Source organism: Elephantulus edwardii, unplaced genomic scaffold (genome assembly GCF_000299155.1).
Source record: "Elephantulus edwardii isolate Elephantulus edwardi_28Jun2011 unplaced genomic scaffold, EleEdw1.0 scaffold00002, whole genome shotgun sequence".
Taxonomy (NCBI): Eukaryota; Metazoa; Chordata; class Mammalia; order Macroscelidea; family Macroscelididae; genus Elephantulus; species Elephantulus edwardii.
The window spans coordinates 39,843,645-39,855,134 of record NW_006399752.1 but is presented as its reverse complement, the minus strand read 5'-3'; the positions used below and the strand labels follow the sequence as shown (position 1 = coordinate 39,855,134).

The 11,490-nt window shown below is 41.2% G+C and overlaps 1 pseudogene; it reads left to right on the top strand.

Annotated features, from left to right (window-relative positions):
• The window catches only part of LOC102871926, a 21,858-nt pseudogene extending 10,616 nt beyond the window's left edge, over positions 1–11,242 (top strand).
• Positions 11,243–11,490: the final 248 nt, after the last annotated feature.

Here is an 11,490-nt window from a genome sequence, read left to right as displayed (position 1 = left end):
TCTAACTGCTACATGTGCTACGTGACTACCACATGTGCTACGTGCAAATATGCTGTGTAAACCATGAGCGAAAACTGAACCAATGAATTCAAACTGTGCTTTCATCACCCAATGAGAAGCTGATACCCAGTTGTATCCCCCTAAAGTGTATAAAAAGAGCCAACTTTGTCTGTTCGAGGTCGGCTCCTCTATCTCCTGCGAGAGATACGTGTCGGCCAGGAGCTCCGCAATAAACCTCTTATCTCTTGCTGTTGCATCAAGCCAGTGTCTTAGAGTCTTGGGTCTTCGCCGTCCACTCCGGACAGGACAGGACCACCGGTTCGGGGGTCCTTCATGTCGATCTCCTACAACCAAGGCAGCAACCAGCAGAAATTCTCTCCTGACAGATATTATTGTTTATCAGAGATTCTATTGTTAATCTCCAAAAGGATTTGAAAAAATGCTTGCTATGCATCAAAGAATAGGACAATGACCAAGGATGACAGAAAAAAAAGTCTACATCTTTGAGCTGTGGTGCTGGAGAAGAGTATTGAGCATACACCATGGACCACCAAGAAAACTAACAAGTCTTCCCTAGAGAGGGTGCAGCCAAGTTGCTCCTTGGAGGCAAGGATTTTTAGATTCTGCCTCACACACTTTGGACATGTCACTAGGAGGGACAAGTCCTTGGAAAAGGACATCATGCTTGGGAGGGTAGAGAGACAGCACAGGAAAGATAGACCCCAAATGAGATGGATTGACACAGTAACTGGGATAATGAGGGTATGTGTGCCAGAGCAGTGAGACAGGCTCAGGATAGAGCAGGGTTCAAAGCTATTGTGCACAGGGATTGAATGAACAGCACATAATAACAACAATAATGGGGGGGGGGGTATGAGGGAAAATCTAGTGACCTAAAGAATGGATGAGAAGGGGGAAAAAAGACACAAAAGCAGCCAGTATAGCAAATTCTTCTGGAGGAGGTGATGGAAAATAAGGTGGAAAGAAAGACATCACAGGGAGGAAGAGAGGAAGAGGCAACTTTGGGGGCACAGTGAACAGGAGAATACTCTCAACCAACTCCTTGTGGAAATGGATGGATTTATCACAACAACAAATGGCACCATTTGGGCTGGTGCCAACAGGCCAGACATCCCAGACCCTGCCCCAGTGAGGCCAGGACACTCTGACAGGCAGGGCCCTTTGTTGAACCACCAGACATAAAAGGAAGAGCCTCTGTTTTCCAAGTTCACCTCAGAACACTAAAACTGGATAGTGCATTGGAGAAAGATAAACTGGCAAGAAAACTGGCTCCCTTCACACGACGGTTTTCAGGAGCTAATGTTGTTAACAAACAGATTTGTCCTGGAGAGGGTTAAACCGGGTGGCTCCTTGGAGGCAAGGACTCTGAGGCTCCGTCTAACTTACTTTGGACATGTTGTGAGGAGAGACCGGTCCTTGGAGAGGGACATCATGCTTGGGAGGGTGGAGGGACGGCGCAGGAGAGGAAGGCCCTCTATGAGGTGGATTGATTCAGTGACTGGGATAATTGGGATGGGAGTGTCAGAGACAGTGCGATTGGCACAGGACAGAGCGGAGTTTAGGGCTGTTGTACATAGGGTCGCTATGAAATGCAAGCGACTCGACGGCACATAACAACAACAACAACAACAACAACAATGTTGTTAATATCTGTAATGAAGCTGCTTTAATTGCAGCCAGGCCCCTCTCAGACTCCACAAACCTAAAATACTGTGAACAAGCAATTGAGCTAGTGATTGGTAGCTTAGAGAACAAAACAAAACAAAAACCCAACTCGGGCCCTGCAGCCGGAGGAGAAGACGACTGTGGTGTACCATGAAGCAGGGCATGCAGATGCAGGCTGGTCCCTGGAGCATGCTGGCCTACCTTCAAAGGTGCCACAATTCCTTGCGGCAAAGCATTAGGTTATGCTCAGTATTTACCAAAAGAACAATACCTACATACCAAAGAACAGCTCTGGGATAGGATGTGGATGGCATTAGGTGCTCAAGTATCAGAAGAAATCTTTTTCAGAAGAATTACAAACTGGTGCCTAAGATGACTTAAAAAAGGTAACTCAGAGTTCAGTGTGGCATGAATGAGAAGGCAGGACAGATGTCCTTTGACCTCCCTCGTCAGGGGAATATGGTATTAAAGAAACCTTACAGTGAGTCTGCCTCAAGAGTGATAGAGAATGAAGTACAAAAGCTTATGAATGATGTTTTATAAAAGGACAGTAATAGCTCTTCTCACAGAAAAGAAAGCAGATGTGGAGAAGGATATTTGTCTATTATTAGAAAAAGAAGTATTAGATAAGAATGATATGATTGAACTTTTGGGTCCCAGATGTTTTATGAAAAAAAATCTACTCATGATGTGTTTGTGAAAGATAGTGGCAGCTTAGATGAAAACACCTCACTTCCTGAAGGCCTGAAGGATGGGAACAAAAAGAGAGAAGAAAGTGACCAATCAGATCGAAGGAGAGATGGCCTTCAGATTGTCCCTATTTCAATTGGCACATTATTTCAACTTTGGCTTTCTCAGAAGAGCACTGCTAATTTTGTTTTTAACCCGCTTACAAACTTTCTCATCTAGATGAAGTGGTGAGAAGCATAGCACTTAATCCTCTGGCATGGAGTCATGTGGGAATGGTAGTGTTGTTATCTGAAGGCATCGAAGAAGAGGCAAGTTGGGCTTTCCATACAATAGCCTGAACCATTACAGGCAAGTTCACTGCTGTGCTGAGTCCTTCTGGACCCACAGAAGGCCTGGGACTAAATAGGGGGCAAGGGTAAAAGGTATGTAAAATTCTGACAACATTCGAGAACCACATTTTCTTTTCATTCTCTAAAAATAAAAAGTATTTGCAACGTATAATTTTATTACAATACTTTATCTTCTAAAGCCTTTTTGGAATCCTTTCATGTCTTTTATCTCATTAATTTCTTCCTTTCACTTAGCTTCTCTACATTCTAAAGCAAATTTTAATGCCTCTTCTTTCACACTTTTTTTTGTCTTTTCTTCCTTTTTTTTTAAATTACTTTTTGCTTTTTCCAAGTATGATATCCTTGATATCATCCCACCACTACTAGCCTGATTGTTGGTCATTGTTATTAAGTGCATTAAAGCTAATCTTGATATGGTGTTTAAACTCAAGCAGTTGAATACTGCTGTTGTTGTTATTGTTAGGTGTCATTGAGTCAAGTATGACTCATAGTAATGCTATGAACGTAAGATCTCAACCCAGGCCTGTCCTGCGCCATCCTCACACTTCCTGACGTACAAGATCCCACTGTAGCAGTAACCTTGTCAGTCCACCTGGTTGAGGGCCTTCCTCTCCCTTGCTGACCTTCCACCCTTCCCAACATCATGTCACTCTTCAAAGAATAGCACCTCCTAACAATATGTCCAAAGTATGTGAGGTGAAGCCTTATCATGCTTGCCTCCAAAGAGCACTCTGGCTGCACCCTCTCCAGGCCAGATCTATTCATTTTCTTGGCTGTCCATGGAATGTTCAGTACTCTTCTCCAATACCCCACCTCAAAGGCATCAGTTCTTCTGTCATCCTTAATCATTGTCCAGGTCTCGGATGCATAGCTAGTAATTAGAAAGACCATGGCCTGAATAAGACACACCTTAGTCCTCAAATTAACATCACTACTTCTCAATAATTGGAAAAGTCCCTAATTGCAGATTTTCCATTACAGTGTTTTTTCTTATTTCCTGACTGTTCATACCAAGGATCCAAGGAAGATGAAGCTGTTGACAGTTTCAATCTCCTCTCCATCCATCATGACACTGCCTATTGGTCCAGTGGTAAGAATCTTTGTTTTCTTGGCAATGAGACACAATCCATATTGAAGGTTGTATTCCTTGATCCTCTGCAACAAGTGCTTCAAATCCTCCTCACTTTCAGCAAGTAAGGTGTGTCACCTGCATAATGCAGGTATTGATGATTCTCCCTCCAACCCTGATGCCACATTCCTTTTCATGGAGTTCAGCTTCTCAGATAATTTGCTCAGCATATAGATTGAACAAGTGTGGAGATAGTTGAATATAATCAAGGTTATATTTTTGTTCTCATAGATATGTTTGTGTTTGGCTGTTTCCACTTCAGCTTGTATATGAACATTTAGTGGTCTGTTGTACAATTCTGTGATAATGAACTTCTCCACTGCCTCTGTGCACACGTGTAGTTGAAAATAATCCTGTGTATTCCATTTGGCAACATGTGCAGTCACCATTTACATGGGATTTTCTTTCTCAAGTGTTTGCAATGAGTAAGTGTCATCGATCACAAAAATTCTATCATGTGATTTCCAGTCTCATTTTTTATCATAATCCTTATTATAAAAGGAGGCTTTACACATGAGCCTTGTCTACTGAACTGCATAGGAATCATGTTGAGTATATCTGTGGAAGAAATCATTTAAAAAGCTCACTATCAGCTATCCAAACCATCAATTATTCAGGTGCAAGCTCAAGTTAAGGCTGAAGAAAATTCAAACAAGTACATAGGAACCAAAATATGACCTTATGTCTATCCCACCTGAATTTGAAAATCATCTTAAGAATAGGTTTGAAACATTAAACATCAATGAAGACTAGATGAGTTGTGGGATGACATCAAGGATATCATCCAGGGCAAAATGTCAATACAAAGACAGAAGGGGGTGGGGGGGAAACCCTAAAGTGAATGGCAGAAGAGATTCTGAAAATTGTCCTGGAGCATTGGGAATAAAAAAAAAAGAATAGATATTAAAGTAAAGGAGCTGAACAGTAGATTTCAAAGGGCAGCCCAAGAAAGCAAAGCAAAATATTACAACAGACTGTGCAGAGAACTGGTATTGGAAAATAAAAAGGGAAGAACTCACTTGGCATTTTGCAAGTTGAAAAAACCCTCAAGACTCAAGTTACAATACTGAGAGATGCTATGGGCAAAATAGTGAATGATCCAGGAATCTCTAAACGAGGATGGAGGAAATATGGAGGGTGGAGGATGGAGTCACTGTACCAAAAAGAATTGGCAAACACTGAAATATTTCAGCAATGACCATGTGACTAAAGATCCTATGATGATGAAGGATCATCAGACGCTGTGCTGAAGGCATTGACGTCAATAAATAAGGTCTCAGGAATCAATGGAATACCAACTGACATGTTTCACCTAACAGATGTAGCCCTGCACATGCTGACTAGTCCAGGCAAGAAAATTTGAAGTACAGTTTCCTGGCCAGCTGACCAGAATAAATCCATATTTGTTCCCATTCCAAAAAAACGTGATCCAACAGAATGTTTCTCAGTATTGTTAATGAAATAATATAACAAATATTACATGCAAGTGAAATATTGCTGAAAGTCATTGAAAGATGACTAGAACAGAATAATGACAGAATTGCCAAAAGTTAAAGCTGAATTTTAAAAAGGCCATGGCACCAGGAATATCATTGCTGATGTCAGATGGATTCAGGCTAAAAGCAGAGAATACCAGAAGAATATTTGTGTTTTATTGACTATGCAAAGGCATTTGACTGTGTGAATCATAACGAGTTACGGCTAAAATTGAGAAGAATGGGAAACCCAGAACACTTAACTGTGCTTATATGAAACCTACACCTAGACCAAGAAGCTTTTGTGCAAACAGAGCAAGGGAATACTGTTGCTGTTGTTGTTGTTATTATGTGCCGTCGAGTCGTTTGCAACTCATAGCGACCCTATGTACAACAGCCCTAAACCATGCTCTATCCTGTGCCAATCTCATTGCCTCTGACAAACCCATCCCGAGTACCCCAGTCACTGAATCAATCCACTTCATAGAGGGTCTTCCCCTCCTGCACTGTCCCTCCACTCTACCCAGCATGATGTCCCTCTCTAAAGACCTGTCTCTCCTTACAACATGTCCAAAGTATGTCAGACGAAGCCCCAGAATCCTTGCCTCCAAGGAGCAGCCTGGTTTAATCCTCTCTACGATGAATCTGTTTGTTTTCTTGGCAGTCCATAGTACATTCAATACTCTTCTCCAGCACCACAGCTCAAAGGCGTCAATTCTCCTTCTATCCTCCCTAGTCATTGTCCAACTCTCTGATGCATAACAAGTGATTGCAAAAACCATGGCCTGTATCAGGCGCACCTTAGTCTCCAGAGAGACACTGTTGCTCTTCAGTTATTTGGAGAGGTCCCTAACCACAGACTTTCCCATCGCAATACTTTTTTTATTTCCTGGCTACTGGTGCCAAGAGTGTTGACCGTGGAGCCGAGCAAACTGAAGCTGTGAACAATCTCAATCTCTTCACCATCCATCCTGATGCTCAATGTTAAGAAGGGAATACTACATGATTTAAAAGTAAGAAAAGTGTGTCAAGATTATATCTTTCTCCACACCTATTTAATCTGTCTGCTGAGCAAATTATTTTAGAAGCTGAACTCTGTGCAGAGAATATGGCATTTGAATTAAAGGAAGACTTATCAATAATTTTTTTTATGCAGATAACATAACCTTGCTTGCTGAAATTGAGGAGGGCTTGAAGCACTTGTTGCAGAAGGTTAAACACTGCATCCTCAATATGGATTGCATCTGAAGGTCAAGAAGACAAAAATCCTCACCACTGGACTGACAGGAGACATCATGATAGATGGAGAAAAAACTGAAAGTGTCAATGACTTGATCTTGCTGGGATCCACAATCAACACCCTTGGTATCAATAGTCAGGAGATGAGGAAATGTATTGCTTTGAGAAAGTCTGCAGTCAGGGACCTGCCAAGGTACCAAGGAACAATTATGTCAGTTGGGGGAGTAAGGTGCACCTTATTCAGGTCATGATCTTTTCAATCATTTACTATGCATCTGAAAACTGGACAATGAATAAGAATGACAGAAGAATTGATGCCTTTGAACTGTTATGTTGGAGAAGACTGAACATCCCATGGACTGTCAAAAGAACAAACCAATATGTCTTGGAGAAAGTACAGAACAGTGTTCCTTGGAGGAAGAGACGGCAAATTTTCATCTCACATACTTTGGGCATGTTGCTTGGAGAGTCTATTCCTTGGGGAGGACATCATGCTTGGAAAGCTGGAGGGTCAGCAAAAGAGAGCAAGGACCTCAACCGGATGGATTGATACAGTAACTCCTGCAATGGGGTCAAGTATGTCAGAAATGATGAGGATAACACAGGATGCGACAAGGTTCAGATCTGTTGTTCACAGGTTCTCTATGAATCATACTCGGCTTGAGGGCACCTAACTTTGTTTTCAATTGCTTCTTATGCAAATAAGAGCTGGAATAGAGGAACAGTCTAAGAAGAACGTATACCTTTCCATTTTTAACTTTTTATTGTAATTTTTTTTTACGTTTACACAACAGCTTGGTTTTTCATTCAAGGATCCAAACACATTTTAATCCATGACTTCAGTTGCAATCTCCACAGTGTAACCGCCCTCTTCCTGCTTCCTCACTGTTTAGTTTCCATTTGTCCTTTTCTGTCCCTTCATACCTGCTGCCCCTCTATCCTGCTAAGGCTCATTGTTCCAGGAGGCACATACTTCCATGGTGTGGTGTTCATCTTACAGGTTTACCTGTTATTTAGTTACAAGTTGACCCAAGGAGTAAATTTGGAACCAGACTTGCAGCATTTCTAAGTGGCATAATCTTAGGTTAAACCAGTCTCTACCAGACCAATACTCTGGGTCCTTTTTGTGGTATTGAGGTTTGCCTCACCTTTTCTTCCCAATCCCCACCACTTTATATTGTGATCCCTTTCAGAGAGGTCAGCAACAGCAGCTGGGCACCGTCTAGTTCATCTGGTCTCATGGTTGTAGAGGCTGAGCTTCATGTGGGCCTTTAGTCTTTTAAGCTAAATGTTTTATCCATTCCTGATTTTCTTCACCCCAGATGAGGAAAGACCAGTATTTGCATTTCAGATAGCCAGATGAGACACATATTGAAGCTTTTTTTTAATAGAGTGGGACATCATTCTTTTTCAATTTGTCTCTCCAGAAAATACACCACTCATGATTTCCTAATTCATAATGGACAGTATTCATGCAGCTCACTAATGCATAGGATATAGATTGTTTTCCAAGTATTTTATTTCATTAAATGACTTTTCCTTGATTCATAATTTGCATGGTCTGCAATTCTGGCCAATTGACTGGAAGAGATCAATATTCATGCCTATTTCAAATAAAAGGTGAACATACAGAAAGTGGAAAGTGTTTTAAAAATCACATTCATGTAAAATACTGTCAAAGATCCAAAAACATCTCCAACAGGGTATAAAGGGAAGCCACAGACTGAGAAAAAGTATTTGGTCAGATAAGGGACTTATATCTAGAATTTATAAAATACTTGAGCACCACAACAAGATAAAGGTAAAGAATCCAATTGAAAAATGGGTGCAGAATATGAACAGACACTTCACCAAGGAAGACATTCAGATGGCCAACAAACTTGTAAAGAAATGTTCAAAATCCTTAACTCTCAGAGAGATGCAAATCAAAACAACTCTGGGATATCATCTCACCCCAGTCAGAATAGCAAAATTTAACAGAACAGCAAGCAACAAATGCTGGCAAGGTTGTAGAGAAACTGGAACCCTTGTTCACTATTGGTGGGAGTGTAAAATGGTACAAACACTGTGGAAGGTGGTGTGGCACTTTCTCAAAAAGTTGCAAATAGAGATACCACTTGACCCAGCAATTCCACTACTGGGAATATATCTCAAAGAGACCATAACTGCCACCCAAGCAGATATATGCACACCCATGTTTATCGCGGCTTTGTTCACAATAACAAGGAGTTAGAAACAACCTAAGTGCCCATCAACAAACGAACTGATAGAGAAGCTGTGGTATATTCACACAATGGAATACTATGCTACATTGAAAAACAAGGAACTCATGCAGTATTATTCAAAATGGATGACCCTGGAGGATATTATGCTGAGTGAAATACCTCAGTCAAATAGGGACAAATACTGTATAGTGCCACTGTTGTAAAACAGAACTGACATCAAGGTTGAGGGGAGACTGAGAAAGATGGGATAAATTATGTATACTGAATTGAAACAACTATAGATATATTCCAGTCAGTTGGCCAGGTGGTTGTTCTCCAGATTTCTTGGCATAACTTGGTAAGCACATTCAGGGCAGCTTCTGTTAGCTGAAATGAGAGAGAAAACTGTTTAAAAGGTATATATGATTAGGTATTTTTGTCATGACTGGAGTCCAGAACGAAGGCTGCACAGTGGAGTGGACCTGGGGGGAGGGGGAGATATTGTAAAACAATGAAAGAATTTTTCTTTTACTTTTCAAAGAGAAGTGTGTACTGGGGGGAGGGGGGATGGCAGGGAGAAAAAAAAGTGCACAAATCAATGAATGAATGGAAATCCAAAGTCTGTAAATTTTCATTACAATTCATAATAGTGAAAAAATTTAAAAAATACTGTCAAAGATAGTTTAAAAATTGTAGGAACAGTAAATCAACTGCTGGAAATTCAAACCAGAACGAAGATCTCATCGCTGATTTCAGACGGATCTTAAAAAAAATTAAATTGAATCATAAAGGTGTTTACTTGTGCTTTGATTATGCAAATGCATTTGACTGTGTGGATTATAACAAATAATGTGACATTGCAAAGAACAAGCATTTCAGAACTGTTAACCCAGCTCCTATGAAACCTGCTCATAGGGCAGGCATTCAAACAGAACCAGGGACACTGCATGGTTTAAAATCAGGAAACGTGTATCAAGGTCGTATCGTTTCACTGTATTTATTTACATTGGATGGCCACAGAATCAATGCCTTGGAGTTGTGGATCCTGTGGACTGTCGAGGAAACAAACTCTTGTGTCCTGGAGACGGTGCTGCAAGGGTGCTCTTTAGAGGGAAAGGTGATGAAACTCCGTCTCACACACTTTGGGCATGAGGTTAGAAGAGGCCAGTTCTTGGAAAAGGACATCATGCTTGAGAAGCTCTAAGGGGTCAGCGAAAGAGAGGAAGACCAGCTGTTCTGCCCACAAAAAGCCCCTCAAAGAAATCTAAAAACACGTCTGAAATTTCAAGAGCGTTTATTATATTATTTCCACGCTTGGAGACTTCTTTCCCTCCTCAGGAAGGTGGTGAAGGAAAAAAGCCCCGAGTTTCCCCTCCCACTTGCTTTTATAGCTCTTTTGAGTGCCCCTGTTAGGGCAGGGGATTGCGATCATGGTTGGTGAGTTGACTTTTGACGGGCTGGCTACTTTGCCCGCCTTACTTCTTTTGTGTCATGTAGACACTAGTTAATTCCTTACTTTTCAAGGACAGACCAGGCTTTTCCCGGGGCACTCGTGTTTGCCCTAAGCTAAGAAATTTTATGGCCCGCTTCTGCCTCTAGCGTTAATGGGGGTTTATAAAAAAAAGGAATTTTTGCTGTCCCTTCACAGCAACTAGACAGATTGGCACTGTGGCTGGAGCAATGGGCTAGAAGATGGCAGGGATGGGAGGATGGTGCAGGATAGGGAATGGTTCATGTCTCCTGTACATGCGGCCGCTAGGGGTTATGCTCAACTGGACAGCACCTAACCATAGCATTCAGTCTGTATAATAAAGAAGTAATACAAGAAGGCACACTATAAACAGAAGAGTATGGCATAAGGATAGGCCAACAGCATACAATACATAGATACCACAACTTGGCTTCTGAAATGAAGACAATTTAAAGCACTTACTGATGAAATGCGAAGAATAGAGCCTACAGTATGGATTACTCCTCAACATCAAGAAAAGCAGTCTTCACAGCTAGACCAAGAGGCAGCATCATGATAAATGGAGAGAAGATTAGAGTTGCCAAAGATTTCATTTTACTTTGTGTCCACTTTCAATACCCATGGAGCCAGTAGTCCAGAAATCTAATTGGGGGAGGACGGATGGAAAGACATCTAACGAGAAATTGGGCAATTCTTCAAAAGACATTTTTAAAGTGCTGGAGACTCAAGTCGTGGCATTTTGAATTGCTCCATTTTCATGGGAAAGGAAAAATTTTCATAAATAAAATCTTGGTGAAGAAGATTGAACATACCATGAACTGCCAAAAGAACAAACAACTCTATCTTAGAAGGGCTGCCCAGTTTGCTCCTTGAAGATCAAGTTTATTTCTCAGACTTTGGGCACACTCTTAGGAGAACCAGTCCATAATGAAGTAATTCTTCCTTTATCAAGTCTGGTAAAGGAGAAAGCGTCTGTGAAGAAGAAGACTCTTGTTTAGTTGGCTAAATTGGCATAGTGGTTGCAACAATAAGTTTGATCATAGTCGCTGTTAGCAGGATGGCACAGGATGATACATTGTTTCATGCTGTTGTACACAGAGTCTTTGTGAATCAGAACTCACTCAACAGCAGCTTGTTAATAACCACAGTTTACAGATAAATTACCCACATATTGTATGTAACTTTCCTAGAGTTATTCCATAGGAATCTGAGATTTCAGAGCAATATGAATTTCAGCCTTGACCTG